At 46.1% G+C, this 20,413-nt stretch overlaps 1 protein-coding gene across 1 annotated transcript in view; it reads right to left on the bottom strand.

Moving 5' to 3' along the window:
* The window catches only part of COL8A2 (collagen type VIII alpha 2 chain), a 139,109-nt gene extending 119,111 nt beyond the window's left edge, over positions 1–19,998 (bottom strand). The window contains exon 1 of the mRNA XM_050932554.1: positions 19,833–19,998. The gene's annotated coding sequence lies outside the window, so the exon portion shown is untranslated. The remainder of the gene's footprint in view (positions 1–19,832) is intronic.
* Positions 19,999–20,413: the final 415 nt, after the last annotated feature.

The raw sequence follows: 20,413 nt of genomic DNA, 5'->3' as shown, positions 1-20,413 counted from the left end.
TCTGTGATTTCATTATGCACCCGTGTTACTATCATGTAACAAAATGAACGTGCGGAACTAAAACACTGTGGAGAAGATTGAATTTTTTAGGTCTGGCTTGCACAGCAGCTCAGCAGTTTTTACCCAGAATAAATCCCTGGCACATTCACTGGGGTTAGGGGACGTGGAGCTTGAGGTCTAGGGTGCAGACACAAGAAGTCAAACAGGAAGCCCTGCCAGGAGTTAGTATGTGTCTGAGTAACACAGCCAGGCAAATTGTTACTGACAGCCAGGGTTGATGAGAGGAAGAAGGATGGACAATTGTACCAGGGCCCCAAGCTCCAGAGCGACCCCACAAATATCTGTAACTGGGGTGAAATGGTAGAGGGCGGGGTCCCAGAAAACACTATGTACAGGGCCCCAAATTTCTCTTGACTGGCGGAGGGTCTTCTTGGGAATAATTTTGCCAGGTGTTGAGCCTCCTGGAAGCCCTGGAGAGCTGTGGGTTGTTGAACATCTCACAGAATCAGATCTTTAGGGTGAGTCAAAGGGATGGTGGGTATTAATTTCCCTGTCACATCCCCCACACTATGGGCCAAATGCAGCATCAATGAGCACAGCGACGTAAGCAGCTTGTTAGCGGTTACTGGGCTGGAGGTGAGGTTTAAGGTCAATGTATTGTAATCTGTACCCGCTGGCAGTCAGTGGGTGAACATCTTACATGGCTAGGGCAGGACAGGGCAGGGATAGAAGATGGCAAAATGAAGCAGTCCTCGTCACCGACCATCACTGCTGCTTCCTTCCCCCCCTCCCCCCGACTCGTTTTCTGATCTGCTCCTAGGAAGGCAGGAATTGCCAGACTGGATCAGAGTCGCAGTCCAATGTCTCATCTCAGCCAGCACCAGCTGCTTCAGAGGAAGGTGTAAAAGGCAGCAGTTTCAGGACAGCCAGCCCCAGGGACTATGTTCACCTAACAAGGAACTTACATTTGGCCCAAATACTTGAATGCAATGTGAACCCACACTACCATTAGGACTGACTTTGGCCCTAGATGTCTGTGATAGGTGATAGGGAGCTGCGGATGGCAAGTTTCCCCTTCCCTAAATTTTGCAGCAGTGGAGAGCAGATAAAAGCAGATGTAGAGCACCCACGATCCCAGCCACTATATGCAGGGCACAGAAGAGTCACTCCAGCCAGCCTGTGCTGGTGAGTCACACGGCTCTGTGGTGTGAATCAATTTTAACTGTTTTTTTTTAAATCATTAATTCAGATGAGCTCTTGGAAATGTCACAGATCACCTGAATAAGTCAGCTCCTATTTCAAACCAGTTTTCACTTTCCAATGAGTTGGGCCATTTCCAGCCAAAACCAAACAAACTTGGTATTTATTACATCTCTTCTCAGCTTTGCAGGATGCTGCAACCTGCTGTGCAGTTGGCAATAAACAACTAGCTGTGACCTGTATCATGGCCGTGCCTTCGAAATATCCTCTCCAGGATTTCACAGACATTTCCCTCCAGTCATTCTCCAGCCTGCAAAGATTGCAGCTGAGGAGCTCTTAAGAATCCTGCACTCAGCTGCTAACAAACAAGGCCACACATCCCATTCCAAAATGGCACAGAAGGTTGGCCCCCAGGATCACAAAAACAAGCTTGGAAGCGCTGAGTCTGGACTGATTGTTTGGGACAGTTGCAGAGCAGCTGTAAATAGAGAGATTAAATCATCATAAAATGTGCAAAACCTGGCACAGATATTGCTCCAAATTTCAGAGGTCAGCAGAATTAAGCATTCAGGTTTCTAGCAGCCCCTGGGTTGAGTCAACATTTTCCATACCCAAGTTGCAAAGGGGGAAGGGAGACGCTGGGAGAAGTGACCACTGGAATTCACCACGTTACTTTCTCTGCATAAGGAGAAACCAGCAACATTCCAACCTCCTGCCATGTAATGCAATTGGTGACAAGATGCTGCTTAACTACAAAAATCAGTGCTAGTTGATAAACAAACCTGACAGGAAAAAAGAAATGCAGATGTTTGGCTGGTATTCAGCCACTAGAGGGACCCAAGCTAGCATCCTCCTGGACCGAGATTCCAGCGAAAAACAAGTGACACTCCAGGAACACTTACTTTTCACTCTCCAGCAATATTTAAAGGGATCAACTTTTTTTTTTGATTGCTCACAGCTTAATTATTAGCATCTGAGCTGCTCTGATGAGCTGTGGGTGGGCTGGGAAAATAAAGATTTTCTATTTGTTTTGCTGTTTCCAAGGACATCAGGGTCATGCAAGTTAAGATCTGACAGCAAGATTTCAAGTTACGGTAAAGATGATTCCAGGGCCTGCTTTATGGTTGGCATGGCAGCATTTGCTGGAGAAACGCTGGGCTCACATGGGACGGACTTGGTGCCTGGCCTTATGCTGGCTGTTTGCACAGAGATGCGTTTCATCCACTCCATCTTTTTCCTTTCCATGTTCTAAGACTCTAAGTGGACTTGGCACAGATGTAAGTGACAGCACATGGGGCAGGGACCTGGAGAAGCAGGGGCCATTACACAGCTGTAATATATAGTTTCTATAGATTCTAGTTTAGCTCTGTTGTTTCTGTGGTAATAGTTCCTACAACGCCCTTCATCCCATTATCCTTCTGCAAATGATAGGCCAAATTTTGCCCTCAGTGACATCTCTAGCACTGAAGGTCTGGGTCTGGGTCTCCAGGCCAGCCCCCTCCCCCCACAGAAATCATCTTGCCCGTCACTGAAATGCAGCCACCTCCAGGGTATTACAGAGTCGCTGTTTCAGAGCGCACAGCAGGTTAGGACAGAAGCACAAGGAATCTTGTATCCCCGTTACAGCTGCAGTGGGGATTTTGGCTGGGGAAATGAGCCTTGGTAGAGTTTCCTGGGAAACAGTGCCCTGAGTTCACCTAACGGCCATGGGTGGTCCAGACCTTGGATTTACTTTTCCTCCATCAGACAGAGCCAGCAGGAACACAGCGCTCCCCAGTGCCAGCTTGCCTCATTGGTTCAATACTAAATCAAAATGAAATACAGCACCGGGGTTTCCCTTGGCATCTCCTAGCCAAGTCCTGACCAGGGACAAACCTGCTTAACTTATGAGCTGATGCGCTCCCAGCAGGGCAGTCATAAGGCTGTTAACAGCTGCTAAAGGAACATGCCAGCCTGGACTTCCTCCTACGTACTAAAGAGAATTTGGACTCTCCGTGCTGAAGGCTGCTACTCCATCCATGCCACATTGGGGCCTGATCGAACTCTCACCGGGGTCAGTGGGAGTTTTTGCGTTGACTTTAGTGGGATTTGGATGGGGCCCAGTGAGAATCTTCCAACAGCTGAGAAGACTGTTTCACTAGCAGCACAGAGGAGCGCTGCAGAACAGAGAGACAGGTTACTTCATGCTGCATTCAGAGCCTTGCAGACGCTGCAAACCCAGGGCTGTGTCCTGCTCCTGCTGAAGTCAGAAGTAAAACTACTGACACCAGAAGCAGTCAGAGACTCACTGGCACGGTAAGGCATTTGTCTTGAGTTTGGTGAGACTCAGCATAACATGCCAATTCCTCCAAGCTCCCAAAGCTTGCTCACCAAAAAGGAAGTACCCCGCCCACCCCCACGGGGGCTAGGGGAGGGAGTGTGACATGATCAGAAAGGTACGTGGTAAGGAGCCATGTCCTCAAAAGTCAAGTTCATATAAAAATAGAAAAGCGAAGACCATTAAACTTGTAATCCATATGCTGTTCGGTGGGTGCTGCGAGAAGGAGGGGGGGGAAGAGTCCTCTGGCTGCCAGAACATGGGATGGGGACAGGGAAGGGAGGATGGCAGCTGCCTAAGCACTGAGATGTAACTAATGAAATCAAGGGTGTTGGAAAGGAATCCTATAGCTTGTTTCCTCAAAGGGGACACGATGGCTCACAGTCCCTATGTCATGGGCCACATGGAGTCTCGACATTCCTGTGCCATCCCCAAAAGTACAGTTACCATTAAGTGTTATAGGATCACCTGGTGCCCAAACCAAGATCTACGCCCTGTTTGCTCGGTACTGTGTAAACACAGTAAGAAACATTTTCGGCTCCCTGAAGCTTGTGATTTACGTGGACAAAACAGTGAGGAAAGTGACTTGTGCTCAGCACAGGGGCGGCTCCAGGCCCCAGCACGCCAAGCGCGTGCTTGGGGCAGCAAGCCGCGGGGGTTGCTCTGCCGGCGCTGCGAGGGCGGCAGGCAGGCTGCTCTCGGCGGCTTGCCGGCGGAGGGTCTGCTGGTCCTGCGAAAAGCAACCTGCCTCCCGTGCTTGGGGTGGCAAAATTCCTAGAGCCGCCCCTGGCTCAGCAGCAGAGCCAGGAATAGAACGCAACTCACCTGCCTCCCAGGCCAGCTCCCTCACCACCGAGCAACACAGGCACTGCTGTAGCGACGCTGGTCAGTTAAACATCGTCTCTGCGTGGCTATCTCCTGGCACACTCTTTCTGCTCCTCCCCAAGACAACGAGAGCACTGAGTGCGTAAAGCAGCATGCAGTGAGAGTCCAGGGAGATCCTGCAGGCCACTCGCAGACTGGAATTTGCATACCTCGAAGTTTTTTATTTATCTGTTTTCATGGGAAAGCGAGGTCAGAATCTGAGGGCCTGGCATTTTGCTCTGAGAACCCTGAGGTCTATGGCCAGCTTGGTGTCTCCTAGGATCTGGACCTTTTTCAGTGAGTGGCCAACAAACCTACATCAGCTGCACATGCGAGTTTTCACTCCAAGCAGAAGTCCCAGCGGAACACAGCTTGACTAAGAACCGAACTGGCTGGTGCAAGTACAACTCCCATTGACTTTGTGGCTTCAGAACTGGGCCATTACTAGAGGTCTATGGGATTGTAAGAACCTGTGAAGCCATTGAAGGGTTCTCCAGAGATGCCAATCCCCGAATCTTAGATGAGAAATTTCCTGCCTTTTAACTGTCATCACATGCAATTCTATAAGACTCCCCAGTCTTTGTTAAAGCCATTCACTCTTTTGGAAATACCTTGTGATCGTCAGTATGAAGGAACCTGAGAAGATGCTCCAGGAATCTGCCTTACCAGACTTCTACTTTTCTTGGAAGAATCTAAGGTAGTTAAATCTGGTAACAGGGCAGTACTAGATTACCAGCCACCAATCCCCCTCCCCCCACCAACCTATTTCATATATCGCAGCTAATACGCTGTCTGCCCAAGAGCATTCTTGGTGCATTCCTGCAATAAGTACCACGGATTTGCTGGGCTTTATGAAAAATGAAAAGAATGTTTTAAATGAAATTAATTCTTATGAACCCAACATTTCATAAAAAGCACTACCGTGGTATGGTCTGGCACGGGGCAGCTGCTGTGCTCTGTGTAAGACTTGCACGAGGGGATGGGAAATCAAAGGCCGTGGCGTAAGATGAGCTGGACAATGAACATTTTATAACAGTGTGCAGGGTCTCAAGGGGTTTCATCCTAGCACTTAGTTTATGCTCAGCAATAACATGGCAGTGATCTTCAAAGAGCAAATAAGAGAACTCCTCGTGGAGAAAGCACTCAAGGGAGGGCCAAGCAACAATGTCTAGTAAGAACAAAAGGAGCCGGGTTGGCCATGCAGAGGTTGAGGGCTCCAATTCCTCGAGGAAGGCCGTGCCACGTGAGCTTGCAGTTTCCCAGCCAGTTGGCTCAGGATTTACTTTGGCCTGAACATAGGCAGGTTTTGTGAAGCAGGGTGGGAAGGAATGAAGAGATTACGGAAGCAGGCAGCAAGATCATGGCGCTAATGCTGCCACTTTCCCTTCCCTCCATCCCACTCCTCATCTCCAGTTCAAGAGACATTAAGGAAAGAAATCTGCCTTTCACCACAGAGCAGGAGGAGCTGATGCAAAACTGCCTGGTTTCCTCTTTTAATCTTCACTTTAAAAAGCAACTAAATTTAAAAAAATTCCCAAACCCTCCAGCAACTTCCTGTTGTCCAGTTTTCCTCTGCTCTGGTGCAAGCTCTAGTATTTTAGGACAAAATGGCTCACGCTTCAGGGCTAGAACTGAGGAAATAATTCACAGCTCTGTTTATGGGGTGGATTTCATTCATGTGTGTGTGTTCAGGAATTGTCAACAAATCAGTGGCCAAGTTATTCAAAACTGTTCAGGAATTTTCCCATGAAGACCTATTGGTCTTTAGAACCTTCATGCTTTGTATGTTTGCAGCTGGACAGTCACAATAGGTTGGGTTGGTTACATAAATCTGGTCTTTTGAGACTGAGCTCTTCGAAGCAGAGCAGTCTCTTACTCTGTGCCTGTAAAGTGCCTAGAACAATGGGGCGCTGATCACAGTAGGGGCCCACAAATGCTACAACAACGTTAACAACCCTTGCGATATTGTGTTTTTCTTAATCTCCCAGCTCCTTGAATCAAGAAGTTGCCCAAATAGCTCAGCTTTCGTTACAAACAACAAAAGAAGTTTCTAAGCCCTCATGGTTGCAGAGAAGATCTGCACCAGAAGGCTCAGGAACTGGGCAACAAAGAACTCAAAAGAAAAATCTCATGATCTTTGGGGCCCTGACTCATGAGCTTTGAATGCTGGGAGGTGGCAATACCAATTTTAAAAAAAAATCATAAATGTAGCATGGTCCCTTTCCTCTGAATGGATGATTTACATTGCTCCCCTAGAGTGCACGGATTTCACAGTGGAATGTACCATCAAAATTCTCATTGTACATTTTTCTGCTAAAAACGGACTTTCTGGGAAAAATTCACTCCTGTGTCCCTGGCTGGCATGGAGTGTGGGGGGCGGGAGTTTGCTCTGGGTATATCGGTGCTGTTAACGCCCAATGGCTGGAATGTTTGCAGGAGATGAACACAAAAGTGTTGCAAACCCCTCAGAATTTACATCTGCTTTTGAATTCCAAGGAATTTTTGCAGAATTTCTCCCCCGAATTGTTTGCTCAGCGGTTCGCCCTGCATTAGCACATCTTGTCCCTAAAGGGATGATCGCTTGAGCCCAGAACTAGGGCATTCCCATTACAGCCATGCAAACCTCCTCGGTTGCCCTTTGCAAAGGGGGTTGCAAGCTCCGATGCACATTGGATTCACGCACTCTGCCCCCTTCTGGAGTTTTATTCTGAGTTTGGGGATGGAGCAAAGCCAACATCTCAAATCAAAAGCAGCGAGAGCTGCCAAGTTTCACAGCAAAACCACAGGATTTCGATAGGAAGCCATAAAATCTGTCCCAGTCTTGATCAACCTCAGGTAACTTTTTAAAAACAAAACTAGGCTGAGCTTTCACACTTGTACCAAAACCTGAAAGCAGGTGCATTTGCCCTCAGCTTTAAATATTGCAGCTATTTCAGAGAACAGATTCATAGGCGCTCCAGGAAGGTCCTGATCCTGAGCTATGTCGCATTATGACACCTCCAGTGCGCCTTTAAAATGGAATCTGGACAAAAAGCTAAAAACATCTGTGATGACGACACCATGGCCTTTCTCCTAAAATGACCCTAGCAGACTTTACAGATTTCAGCTATACATAGGGGTCACCCTTCCACACCACTGAAGTGCAGCCACTTCTGGAGTGAAACACAAATTGTTCAAAGGCACACAGGAACATTACACGGCAGTTTAAAACAGGAAGCAGAGAAGCATACATTCTCCAAGTGAGAAGTGCAGGAATTACTGTAGGGAGAATACAACTCCCCCGCCCCCATGCTGGAATTTGGCTAGGACCCCAGAGATTCTGCAAAGTGCTATGCATTGTTACCTGTCCACAAGGGTCAAGACCTTGGGTTTATGTTTCATGCAAAAGATGGCACCTCTCAATAACACAGTACCCTCCTAGCACAACATTGTCCACCCAGCTTCTTATATTGGCAATCCACAATCTGAGCACCACTGGTCCTGACAGATAGATGAGCACCACCTATTGGATTGTTGTCATAAACAGATAGCTAACGGTTAATGTTCTTTTACCTGTAAAGGGGTAACACCAGTAACCTGAAACACCAGACCAGAGGACCAATCAGGAAACAAAACTTTTTCAAATCTGGGTGGAGGGAAGTTTTGGGTGTGAGTTCTTTGTTCTTGGTCTTGGGTCTGTGCCCTCTCGGCTCTGAGAGTGATTTTTCTATCTCCTGCCTTTCTAATCTTCTGTTTCCAAGTTGTAAGTACAAAGATAGTAAGACAATAGGTTTATATTGTTTTTTTGTATTTACATGTGTGTACTTGCTGGAGTGTTTTGAATTGTATTCTTTTTGGATAAGGCTGTTTATTCACTTTTTTTTCTTAAGCAATTGACCCTGTATATTGCCACCTTGATACAGAGACTATATATTATGTCTTTTTCTTTCTTTTTTTTATAAAGCTTTCTTTTTAAGACCTGTTGAAGTTTTTCTTTAGTGGAAACTCCAGGGAATTGAGTCTGCAGCTCACCAGGAAATTGGTGGGAAAAAAAAGTCAGGGGAAAATCTCTTTGTGTTAGATTTACTAAGCCTAACTTTGCATACCCTCTGGGTAAGGGGGAAGAGAGATTAGCTCTCTTGGTACTTGTGTTTCCAGGACTGGAAGCAGGGAATCTCCTAGGGTCGTCCAGGGAGGGGAGCCTGGAAAAAAGTAACCAGGAAACAAGGGGAGGGGGTTATTTCCCTTTGTTGTAGACTCAAGGCATCTGAGTCTGGGGGTCCCCCAGGGAAGGTTTTGGGGAGACCACAGTGAGCTAGGCACTGTATAAATCCCTGGCTGGTGGCAGCGTTATCAGGTCCAAGCTGGTAACTAGGCTTGAAGGTTTTCGTGCTAACACCCATATTTTGGACGCTAAGGTCCAGATCTGGGAAAAAATGTTATAACAATTGTCAACACCACTTCCTGCAGCAATAGCGAGGGAGCTACAAGAAGTTTGCAGCATCACAAGGTGGCCTGGCCACAGAGTCTTGGTTTTCTGTCCAAGACAAAGAAAAAGCTTTTATCTGACTAATGCAGCTCAGAAGAAAGTCTGTATTTCTGTGTGCTCCCACTGGCATATTGTCTGCAGATAAAGACAGAGGTTAGATCTAAGCTCAACAGCCAGCATCATCATCTCATTCATCTGGATGAAGTTCTGTGTAAGACCCTCTTCTTTAGACTTTAGATCCCTCTCAAATTGGAAAGCAGCAATGAAATAAAACCCTCTGGAAGAACAATAGAGAAAGGTCACAGCTGTTTCCAGTGTGATCTGCAAGGAAAAAGGATAGAGCATAGGTAGATCTGGGATTTCTAGGTCAACCAGCCTTTGAGTAGATGGGCAGAATTCTGTGGGTTTTAAGAGATTCCCAAGGCCAAATTTTGCTGTCAGTTACATAGGGTTTACACTGAGGTAACTCCAGTGAAGCCAACAGGAACTGGGTGTGCTCTGCACCTATGAACAGTTTTTACATGCTTCACACCCATGTTTGAAAACACTGGCCTTTGCTTCTGTGCATCTCCATTGTACAGAGCATGGTGATGGCAGGGTGAAAAATGGGGATAGACGATAGCCTTCCTCCCCTCCCACAGGTGCCAGGAAGATCACTTAGGGAAGGCTCACACATAGGGTTGCCAGTGTTGGTTGGACATATTCCTGGAGGTTCACCAAATGGCACCCTCTTTATATAGATAATCTGTAATTCCTGGGGACTCCAGGACAATCCTGGAGGGTTGTCAACCCTACTCACACAGCACTTTGTAAAGTGCTACATGTTATTAAACACTTGAGCTGGAAGGTGCATGGATGCCAAAGCAACCACGGGCTTCTTACCACAAGGGGGAGAGACATCCAGACACAGTACTTTTAAGCTAAGGGAGATGGTTTCCAGGTGGGCTGAAGAGTGAGAGGCATTCAAAGGAAGTACCAAAGCTAAGGTTTCAGTCCAGGGAGAAGACTCTTTCTGGTGAGAAAGCTTTGGGTTTAGTCTTCTTCCCTGTGATTTACTGCTTTATTGACCTCAGAATCATAGAATATCAGGGTTGGAAGGGACCTCAGGATGTATCTAGTCCAACCCCCTGCTCAGAGCAGGACCAACACCAACTAAAACATCCCAGCCAGGGCTTTGTCAAGCTGACCTTAAAAACCTCTAAGGAAGGAGATTCCTCCATCTCCCTAGGTAACCCATTCCAGTGCTTCACCACCCTCTGAGTGAAAAAGTTTTTCCTAATATCCAACCTAGATCTCCTCCCACTGCAACCTGAGACCATTACTCCTTGTTCTGTCATCTGCCACCACTGAGAATAGCCGAGCTCCATCCTCTTTGGACCCCCCTTCAGGTAGTTGAAGGCTATCAAATCCTCCATCACTCTTCTCTTCCTTCCCCTCTTCACTCTTCCTCCTGGTCTCACCTCCCTGCTCCCTTTCTCCCTTTTGTGCCTTTATCAAGCTGCTGGATCTGTACTGAACGTTCCTCCTTTCCTCTCCAAGGGCCCCACTGATCCCTGCTTCCCCCAGCACTTCTCATCAATAACTCCAGAGGAGGGAGCAGATGTATTGTTCTGGATCTTGTGCTCAGCGGCTGTGTGCACTCTCCGGGGCAAGGAGCAGGTCACTTGGCATCGCTGTTTGTGAGGCTGTGTGTTGATTTGTGGTGCTATGGACAATGAACAATACAAGAGATTGGGTAGGTAGAAGCAGAGGACAACCTGTGGTGGACATTCAATGTCTACTGAGTAGCTTGGAAGCATGGATCTGAATCCTGTCGTCCTGTGTTTTGAAAAGGAGGGACCTAAAAGGGAGGATGAAGCCTCCTTGATGGTAACAATTATCTAGAGAACAAGATGCACAGCGGAATGAGATGTGCAGACGCAAGGAGAGCTCATTCTTTGACGTTTGCCAGGGGAATTTTAAAATGAAGCTGCAAAGACACTGGGGAAAATTTTCAAACATGCTTAAGTCACTTAGGAGCTAGCATCCCATTGACTTTCAAGGAAATTAGGTTCCTAAGTCTCTTAAGCAGTTTTGAAATTTTTACCCTCCCTCTCTAGGTTCTTACACTGTCACCACTGTGCCTCCCATCAAGACGGGGTAATTCTTGCCAGGAAATCCTTCAAGATCCCGTTTTTGAAGGCTTCTTTTGGTCCCTCAGTTCTCAACCTGAAGTTCAAGGCCACCCTGTCTTTCCTGTATTGCTAAATGGGGCTAGGAGGCAGCTAGATTCTGGCTAGATGGGAAGAGATTCACCACAGAAGCAGTCTCAGTATGGAAAAGATTCAGAACCTCACTGAAGAGCTTCTCAGGGGCTGGAAAGCACTAGTAGGCAACTTTGAGCTGTGACTTGGAAGCTGAAGATGAATGAAGACCTGTCAGAAGTGTGCCAGCAGATTCTCCAGAGGTTTGTTCTTGGGAATTTGCTTTATTGAGAAGGTTATTGATTGTGATGGCGCAAAGCCAGATGGCTACAGTAGAGTAGTAAGGAACAGGTATGTTAGCCCCAGGCTAACCAAATCCCTAGTACCATGGTAACCAAATGGCAGTTGCTCCAGGTTAATCAAGACACCTGGGGTCAATTAAGATCTTTCTAGAAGGCAGTGGAGATAGCTACATTGATTGGGCCACCTGAAGCCAATCAAGGGCTGGCTGGAACTAGTTAAAAGCCTCCCAGTTAGTCAGTGAGAGTCACATGTGAGGAGCTGGGAGCAAGAGGTGCAAGGAGCTGAGAGAGAGAGAGTGTACTGCTGGAGGATTGAGGAGTACAAGCATTATCAGACACCAGGAGGAAGGTCCTGTGGTGAGGATAAAGAAGGTGTTTGGAAGAAGCCATGAGGAAGTAGCCCAGGGAGTTGTAGCTGTCATGCAGCTGTTACAGGAGGCACTATAGACAGCTGCGATCCACAGGGCCCTGGGCTGGAACCTGGGGTAGAGGGTGGGCCCGGGTTCCCCCCAAACCTCCCAACTCCTGATCAGACACAGGAGGAGTTGACCCAGACTGTGGGTTCTACCAGAGGGGAAGATCACTGAGGTGAGCAAATCTGCCAATAATCGCAGGACCCACCAAGGGAGAGGAGGAACTTTGTCACGTGATGCACAGATGACATTTTTGACCTTCCATCCACAAGAGATGTGTGGAAATGTGGAGAGTTACCAAACTGGAATGCACCAATGGTCCACCTGAACTAGCATCTATTCTCTGCTTCCAGCCTAGACCAGATGTTTGTCTGGTACACTGAAATCCAGTGCAATCCAGTGCAAATAAGTGATGGTCACGTCAACACCACCCTATACCGGAAACCTATTGACTGCTATATTTATCTACCTACCTCCAGCTTCCATCCAGGACACATCACATGATCCATTGTCTATAGCCAAGCCCTAAGATACAACCGAATTTGCTTCAATCCCTCAGATAGAGACAGACGCCTACAAGATCTTTATCAAGCATTCTTAAAACCACAATACTCACCTGGGGAAGTGAGGAAACAGATTGACAGAGCAAGATAGGGACCCAGAAGTCACCTACTACAGGACAGGCCCAACAAGGAAAATAACAGAACACCACTGACCATCACATACAGCCCCCAGCTAAAACCTGTCCAGCACATCAACGATCTACAGCCTATCCTGGAAAACAATCCCTCACTCTGACAGACCTTGGGAGGGAAGCCAGGTCCTCGCTTACAGACACAACCCCCCAACCTGAAGCAAATACTTACCAGCAACTACACACCACACCACAGAAACACTAACCCAGGAACCAATCCCTGTAACAAACCTCGTTGCCTACTCTGTCCCCATATCTACTTTAGTGACACCATCAGAGGATCCAACCACATCAGCCACACCATCAGAGACTCATTCACCTGTACATCTACTAATGTGATATATGCCATCGTATACCAGCAATGCCCCTCTGCCACGTACATTGGCCAAACCGGACAGTCGCTACATAAAAGAATAAATGAACACAAATCGGACATCAGGAATGGGAACATACAAAAGCCAGGAGGAGAATGCTTCAATCCTCCTGGACATTCAATAACAGATTTAAAAGTAGCCATCCTTCAAAAAAACAACTTCAAAGACAGACTTCAAAGAGAAACTGCATTCATTCGCAAATTTAACACCATTAATTTGGGCTTCATTAGGGACTGGGAGTGGCTGGCTCACTACAAAAGCAACTTTGCCTCTCCTGGAATTGTCACCTCCTCATCAATTATTGGGAGTGAACTACATCTACCCTGATTGAATTAGCCCTGCCAACGCTGGTTCTCCACTTGTGAGGTAACTCCCTTCTCCATGTGTCAGTATAACAATGCCTGCATCTGCAATTTTCACTCCATGAATCTGAAGAAGTGAGTTTTTTATCCACAAAAGCTTATGCCCAAATAAATCTGTTAGTCTTTAAGGTGCCACCGGACTCCTCGTTGTTTTTACTGAAATCCAGCAAATATAAAGGGCTTTTCTCAGTCTGATTGGATCTTCTCACTTCCAAGTTCAAAGAGTATGCTTTGGATCACCTGGAGAAACCTGACATCCCTGGGGAGAAGCGATGCATCTGGGAAAATGATGAAAAACCAGCTGGAGGGAAGGGAAAGGAAAGTAATATACTCGGGACCTGCCAAGTACCATTGGGAAAACAATTTGAGACTCAACCCTAAGAGGGGAAAAAAGAAAGCAAGGAAGGTCGTTATTCAGCGGGCAGATTCTCCTTTGTTTAAATCCATGCAGTCCCCTCCAAATCAATAGTTCTGCATGACTGAATGTGAAAAGATTATTCAGTGGGGAGACACTTGACCGTACATCCCTTCACTGCACTGAACTGGTTAGATTCTCCCAGGAGCTCAGATCCAGACTTTCCAGGATGCAACATTCACAACCAGGGCTGGGTTTTCACAAGAGCTCAGCTTCCACTTAGGCACCAAAGTAACAGACAGATTCCCCAGAGCATTCAGCACCTCAACACACAGAAACTCTTCTGAAAGTGTTGTGTCTACACAGGAGCTGGGGCTTACCGAAGACCAGCCCCCCGTGCTGCACCACGGGCAGGAAGGAGCATTTCTGTACCCTGCACTTACTGCTCCCGAGGGGGACAATCACTTGAAGATAAAGCCAGCACGACGTGGGAAACTATTACAGGCTGTATCATTTTGGGGGGCACTTTTCCTGAAGCAGAGAGAGAAGAGGCCAAGCCAGCTCTGGCTACAAACTGAATTGAGGAAATTCACATGCGTGGGAAAATTCTTTGCTTTTAATTAGTTTGTTAAAATGTATCGATTCCATGGAAAACACACACACACCTGTGTGCGCGCGCACTCCCAGCCCCTTTTTGACTGGATACTTTAAAGTCTCCGACATTCCACGGGGAAGAGTTGGTTTCTTCTGCAATCTCCCTTTCGTTCCCTCACTAACATCCCCACGCAGAATGCAGTGAAGCAAAACACAGGCAGAGAAGGGAAAAAGGCCCAAAGTTCCCCAGCCCCTTGAGGCAGTGTTGGGTGTACATGCAGATCTGTGCCTCTAAATGGGACCAGGAAGCGGTTCACCAACCGAACCCCCTCTGCCTCTCCAATCAGTCAATTTGCCATCCCTTCAGCTGGCAAGTGCTCATTAATGGATGCCCTCTTCACCTGTAAAGCACAGGATCAAAAGTGAAGTTTGGCAAAGGCCAGGGAAGGGTTATACAGAAAGACGAGGCTCTACGTTCTATGCCTTTCTGCCAGGGTAGATATTTTTGGAGCAGTCGAAAGAAAGGAAAGGAGGTGGGGGTGGGAGGGAGCCGGCGTTCAGGACAAGTGAAATTCAGTATCGTTTTATGGCTCCACCCTGCAGAACTATGAGGTTGTGTTGTTACAGACACTTTCTGCAGCATGGGAGAATGGAAACTCTGCTGCTTTCCTAGCTGTAGACAAGCTGAAATATGAGCGAGAAAGACAGACCGTGTGTGTGAGAAAGGGAGACAGAACAGCTCTTCGCGCCCTTTCGACCAGGGCTAATGTATTTTGCAGGTGATGTTTCCTGACATACTGTTGATACTTTTCCCTCAGTACAGGGCCGCGGATAGAGTCACTTTTCATGTAATTGCGAGGGATGGTGGGAGGTAATGTATTGGAACCTTTGTGGCAACAGGTCCATTAGTAGCCTTTGAACGCAGACCTTTATAACGAGAGCATTTGAAACAAACATTTTTCCTCCCACCATTTTTCTTCCTGTCAAAGAAAACGTTCTGTATGAAAATAAACTGCAAAAAAAAAACCCAGGCTGGAAAAGCACCTACAAATATTCTCTTATATCATATAATGATCCCCTTATATATCAGCTTAAACTCCCAGCCACCCCACTAATAGCTCTTCTTATGGAGTTCTAAAAACTGTCTCCTAAGTTCCTTTGGAATGGATTTATAACAAAGCAGAAATCCCATAAAGCCTCTACAGAGCAGTGTGGTGGAGTATCGGTGCATTCCTACACGCTTGGTCCCGCAAGCAGCCTCTCTGCAATGGTCTTGGCAAACTCAGAGCAAAAGAAGGGTCCCAAGAGCAGAAATCTGCTGTCCAGCAGAACCAGGTGGGGAGAGGCCTCTTATCCTGAAGGTCAGAGCTCCTCAATTTTATTTCATCCTAAGATGATGCTCCACACTAGACTCATGCTACAACAAAGTTTCTTAACACTTAGAGTGCACTCCAGCTAAGATACTTAAGTGCCCCCTTCCCCATTGTTGTGATATCCAAGTTCCTCACACTCTTGAGCATAACTACGTTTCTCAAATCATGTTACAATGGATCGTATTATTAGGCCCATTTTACAGATAGGGAAATGGAGGCAGAGAGGGGAAGTGACTTGCCTAGTCATTAGCAGAACCCAGAAGTCCTGGCTGCAACTCTAGTGACCATGCGGTCTCCCCCGCTGCCTCCCAACAGGGGCACCATAGAAGTGAGGGCTTTCAAGTGCTATAAACTGGCTGTCGCCCTGCTCAGAGCACAATTATTGTCCAGGTTCCCCCAGGGGTCAGCACAATGCATTGATCGTGTGCAGACAGATGGTCTAAATGGTGAAGTCCCATGTTAAATAATTTTCAGCCTCCTTTGTAGCATCAGATATTGGCCACTGCCAGAGGTAGGGTATGGGCTACTTCAGCATGGCAAATCCTAGTGTTTTAGGGGAGCTCTGGAAGTTGTGCCCTGCCCTTCTGTTCCCAACCATGAAAGATCTGGTAGAAATTCCTATAGATTCCTTCTTTGGTCTTTTAGTGTCTTTGATATGAGCTGGAGGACCAGTAGCCCCAGGATCCTCTGACCCATTACTCTGTTCCAAAATCTAATTATTAAATGGAACCAATGGGCAATTTTCATCTCACCACTAGAGAGATGCTCTTCCACCCCGTTACTGTGCCCTAGTCACACCAAAGGAACAACGACGCATAATTCAATCCTATAAGGGCTACCATCTGTTTATGTTTATGCCCATGGGACCCACTGACTTCAGTAGGACTTACAGGCATAACTGAGGGCAGAATTTAGCCCCAAATCTTTTAAAGTAACCTATTGGTCTTTCCAAAAAGATGCACTGGACCAAAGTCATCTTCAGAGTCACTCAGTTGATGCCACTGGAGTTTATGTTCTCATGTGTTGTGCTCATTGCCACTGTATTTCTGCAGAAAGAATTTACTCTAAGGTATGTTCCTACACCAGGTAATGCGGGGTGGGCTCAGGAGGAAACCTCATTCATGGGTCCTAAGCGTGAACCTTTCCATGTAGAGTGAGAGGGATGAGAGTCCTGTTTAACTATCTTGACTGCATCTAACTAGGAGGATGCCTTGGAGACCCATCTCACTTTGATTGGATCTCCAAGTTGTTCCTCTGACTCCTGTAAGTCAACAAACTTTCTTTGTAGTCTAACCATTGTCCATTCTTCACTGGGTAGGCTCACACACATATGCCCCACATGGTGAAGTGCAAATAGGACAATGCTCTGTTCTCAATGAGAAAAGTCTGGTTGTATATTTGGTTGAAGTGCTGGTAGCCTTGGTTACTCTTTCATGAGTAGTGAAACATTGGAGGTAACATTTAACCAAGCCACAAAACTATTGAAACACTGCTGCTGCTAGTGGCTGCTTTTCAAATGCTGCATCTTACCCAGAGACTCTTGTCTCTCTCACCAGCAGAAGCTAGTCCAGGGGTAGGCAACCTATGGAACATGTGCTGAAGGCGGCACGTGAGCTGATTTTCAGTGGCACTCACACTGCCCGGGTCTTGGCCATCGGTCCGGGGGGCTCTGCATTTTAATTTAATTTTAAATGAAGCTTCTTAAACATTTTAAAAACCTTATTTACTTTACATACAGCAATATGTAAAGTTATATATTATAGTATATATAGTTATATATTATAGATTTATAGAAAGAGACCTTCTAAAAGTGTTAAAATGTATGACTGGCACGCAAAGCCTTAAATTAGAGTGAATAAATGCAGACTCGGCACAGCACTTCTGAAAGGTTGCCAACCCCTGAGCTAGTCCAATAAAAGATATTACCTCCCCCACCTTGTCTCTCTAGTATCTTATGGAGCACAATGCAGACAGAAGGCAGCCAGTCCTGCACTTGGGGAAACCCACAGGTAAAATTCACAATAGGAATAGAGAACAGGCACTCACTCCAAGCCCCTGAATTCAGATTGCATGTGGTTCTGGGGTCTCCCAACACAATGCTGTGCATGACGTTCCTCAGGGTGGCAGGTCAAGAGAGTGACAAAAGACCAAGAAACACTTGGAAGTCAGAGAGAAACAGCTGCTGTGGCCGTCTGCCTGCAACAGTATGAAAGGATATCAAAAGGGCAAACAGAAAAACCTGCCATGAAGAGCTATGCTGAGCCGCTGCCAAAAGCCACAGACAGAAAAATCCTAGATTTCACCCAGGTGTGAATAACTTGACACTTCTAGGGCTTATGGCTTTAAACAAAACAACACACAGTTCCCATTCACCCTTAGCAATACTGTATTTCATATGAATGGAATATATGAATCACTGCAAAGAACTTCAGTGCAACTCAGTACAAAGAAAAGCTGAATTCTCCACTCTGCTTACTGCAATCTGGCTTTCTGTAGCCTAAAACAAAGGCAACAGGAAACAAATACATCTAGACAGTCAATTTTTCTCTTTTTTTAAAAGGGTAACTCAGCTGTTACACTTACATGGAGGAGATCAGACGTTAATTTCCAGTCAGGGCTATTATGACCCACAGCTGGGTTCCTTCCTCCACCTACTAATAATTGTAAGTGAATTCCACAGTGAGAGCATCACACATTTTCCAAAAACATGATGAGATCCTGACAGCTCTCGGATTCAAACATGAATGTGGCTTCTAAAGTTACAGCTAAGCCCACTAACCCTGATTCTTGGGCAAACATTGATGCAGATTGGAACAGGTGAATCAAAAGAAGCTACTCGCTGATGGAGTTCTGTTCTACAAATAGGGATCTGGGTTTTTCTGACCCAGGTGGACAAGGAAAGAAAAATAAAACAACGATAAACGTTTCAGTGAAATTAATCTTGGAAGCTGTGCTGAATAAATGAAAACTGATGATTCTTTATTATAGAATTGAACCAATTTTCTAGCAGTTTTTTTTCTTCTTATGCCTGACAGCAATAGATTGAGAGAAATTGGATGAAAAACCTAGCCCACAATTAAACCAAATTGCTATGTCCTCGCTGACTTAACTACATGGAGGTTTTTACTCTTCTAGCTTTGGGCATGCCAAAAATGGGGAAAGGGGGGGTGTTACTTGTCCTACAATGTAGCAAAATGGCAGAAACCCTGGACAGTTAGATTCCCAAATAGTCTTTAATGTTCAGCTTCCACAATAGCTAGTTAGCCTCAGTTAAAGGAGATGTTGGCCTATCATTGCCCCTACAACAAAATTATTTGATGTGCAGGATAGACGCAGCATCTGAGAGAGAGAATTCTCTTATACTACACAGAGTTACACCACAGCCCGAGAAGGTAAAACGTACCAATGCAGACATTGCTCTCATTTTAGCATCCCAGGATGCATGGGACATGGTAGTGGAAAAGAATAGTTTCCCAGTGTCCCTTGCTGATGGATCAGAATTGGATTTTTATAGATGCAATAAAAATCCCAGGAATTTGCTGGCCTTATGATTTATTAAAAGTGTTCCTTATGGCAAAGCTGCCCGTAGATGAGGAAATATCTCCAAGTAGGTCAGCCTGGGGCAAACATACAGGGGTGATTCTCTTGGCTTATTAAGAATGTTCAAAGTTTAGGAACTGGCGGATGAGAGCTCAATGAGCAGAAACGTCCTTAAAAACAATAAAATAAGAACCTTCTACTTCCCAGCTCAGGACGTATGTGACGTTAGCTGAGGTGACATACCCCAATTCTGACCGGCACTGAAGATAAGTAGGAGTACAGATATCTAGAATTGGAAGAGAACAGGCTCCCGGGCAGATCATGGAATTGAACTAAAAGTCCATTTGCTAGGGATCAGGGTACCCAGGCCACAGAACTTCATACATTTTTCTTACAAACATTCGAGACAGGAAAGTAGGGTTTGGACCTTGGAGCCATCTCTGCCCCATCCTGGGTCTGGTTTCTCATTAACACTGTTTGAACATCACATACTCTTTTGACACAATTTATTTAAAAGGAACAGAATTGAAAATGGGTCCGGGGGAAAATAAAGGGATGATAAAAGGGACCGAAGAAATAAAGAAAAGCACACAGACTAAAGTTCTCCTGGAAAGAGAGAATATTCCTCTTTGCTTGGGGAAAAACTAATCAGAATTAGAGGGTCTCGTGACTGAGAAATTAAAGAGATTTTCTCTAGGCTGAGCTTAATGCAACATGTGATAGGTATCTAGGTGAATGATAAGAAAAAGGGGGAATGGGAGAATATGTCAAGAAAGAGAAATAAAGTCCTTACCTTGTTAGCTGAAACAGTCTCCTCAGGCTTGCAGAGGGGAGTTTGGTTTGGGGGTTTATTGGGGGGAGGTTCTCTGAATAAACTAACTTTTATTGCTGTTAGAATAGTCTAGTCCATGGGAAGTGCAGCAGTCGCTGATGGTACCTTCGCAGAGGGGGAGAGAGAGAGAGAGAGAGAGGACAGGGCTGTGGTGGGCAGCACTGCAACTGAGTGCACAGGGGAGGGAGGAAAGGTTTTTCACAGACTCTTTGATGGGCTAACACAGCTCAGGACTGGGTTGGCTGGTTACTCTTTTTTTTTTTTTTTTTTTTTTTTGAGTGGGTTCCAGCTCTGGATTGTTTCTCCGTTTCACAGACAGAGAAAGAAATATCTTTATAAAACAAAAAACCACACACACCCCCTACACCAACCCTAGATGTGCAGGGAAGAGTCTCTCCTCAAAGCTACAAACAATTTCAGCACCAATTATCCCCATATTCAGCTGAGCAAACTGCACCCCTTTTCAGCACTAAAGTGGCAAAAGTGTAACCAAGAAGCCAGATTGGCTAGGGAGGGGTGTAGGAATTCAAGTGGGATTCCAG

The sequence above is a fragment of the Gopherus flavomarginatus genome, chromosome 22, assembly GCF_025201925.1.
Source record: "Gopherus flavomarginatus isolate rGopFla2 chromosome 22, rGopFla2.mat.asm, whole genome shotgun sequence".
In the NCBI taxonomy this organism is placed as follows: Eukaryota; Metazoa; Chordata; order Testudines; family Testudinidae; genus Gopherus; species Gopherus flavomarginatus.
The sequence above is the reverse complement of the archived record's forward strand: the minus strand, read 5'-3'. Positions and strand labels throughout refer to the sequence as shown.